The 1405-nt window shown below is 48.5% G+C and overlaps 1 pseudogene; it reads right to left on the bottom strand.

Moving 5' to 3' along the window:
* Nucleotides 1-574: 574 nt before the first annotated feature.
* LOC100356140 (small ribosomal subunit protein uS15 pseudogene) lies at nt 575-1179 on the bottom strand (annotated as a pseudogene).
* Between the last annotated feature and the right edge of the window lie 226 nt (nt 1180-1405).

The raw sequence follows: 1405 nt of genomic DNA, 5'->3' as shown, positions 1-1405 counted from the left end.
AGGATTGGGGGAGAGAAGGGTGCTGTTCCAGGAGGATTTACTCCAGGAAGACCTTGAGCTGAGATCAAGGCATGAGCATGAACTAAAGAGGCAGGAAGTGGAGAGAGAGCATCCCAGGCTGAGGGTGGGAGTCCAAGGCAGTTTCTAGGCATGCGTATGGAATATGCAAGAAAGCAGTTGTGGCTGGAACATAGGAAGTAAGAGCATAATGGGCTCAGGTGTGAGAGGCAGGAGGTGAGACTCAGTTAGCTAGGGACCAGATTACATAAGGCCTTGTGGGTCAGGGCCGGTATTGTGGTGTAGTGGGAAAAACTGCTGTGTACAAAGCCAGCATCCGATATGGGTGCCGGTTTGAGTCTGGCTGCAGCATTTCCAATCCAGCTCCCTGCTATAGCCTGGGAAAACAGTAGAAGATGGCTCAAATGCTTAGGCCCCTGCACCCACGAGGGAGACCCAGAAGAAGCTCCTGGCTCCTGGCTTCAGCCTGGCCTAGCTCTGGTCGTTGCAGCCATTTGGGGAGTGAACTAGCAGATGGAAGACCTTGCTCGCTCTCTTTTCTCTCTCTTTCTAGCTCTTTCTTTTCTTTTTTTTTTTTTTTTTAGTTAAACAATGCTTTTATTGCTTGAGCACATAGACAAATTTATGCCACCAGGGCAGAGGCTGTGGATGACTCATATTTCCAATTCGTGGGGAGGACCCGCTTGGTTTTGTAGTATCGAGCCAACTGGTGAATTCGGCTCTCTCTCAGAATCAGGCAGAATTTAGCAGCTTAAGGTGCTTCTGAACAGCAACAGCTTTCTTAATTAAATAAGAGAGCCTCAGGAAGATCAAGAGCAAGTCCTTTGGACTTCAGGATCCCCAAGATTTTCTTGCCTGTCACAAAGCGCATCTGCGCCATGTGTGGGAGTCCCTCAGGATCACATCGATCTGTCAGGGAGTCAGGCCCTTTTCGGCCAGTTTGTAAACCTGCTCCTTCCGGTCATCGGACGGCAGCTTCAGCCAGGTGAGGATGCTTCTTGGCGATAGGGCAGAGCTGACTGGGACAGGCCCTTCCTGGGAGTGTGCATGTGACCCATGATGGCGGCGGATAGGGAGCAAAAAGAGCTTTCAAGTAAATAAAAAAAAATCTTTAAAAAAAACAGAAGGCCTTGTGGGTCATGGTAAGGAACTTGAACTTAAAGCAGAATAGGAGGATTTTAAGCTGGGAGGTGGTGCAATATAATTTTTAATTTTTTAAGATTTATTTCTTTATTTGAAATGCAGAGTTACAGAGAGGCAGAGGCAGGGAGAGAGAGAGATAGAGAGAGAGAGAGAGAGAGAGAGAGGTCTTCCATCTGATGGTTCACTCCCCAGCTGGCCAGAGCTTTGCAGATGCGAAGCAAAGAGCCAGGAGCTTCTTCTGGGT

This window comes from Oryctolagus cuniculus, chromosome X, assembly GCF_051225735.1.
Source record: "Oryctolagus cuniculus isolate XC-2025 breed Fujian yellow rabbit chromosome X, ASM5122573v1, whole genome shotgun sequence".
Classification (NCBI taxonomy): Eukaryota; Metazoa; Chordata; class Mammalia; order Lagomorpha; family Leporidae; genus Oryctolagus; species Oryctolagus cuniculus.
Note: the sequence above shows the minus strand (reverse complement) of the source record. Positions and strands in the feature narration are given on the sequence as shown.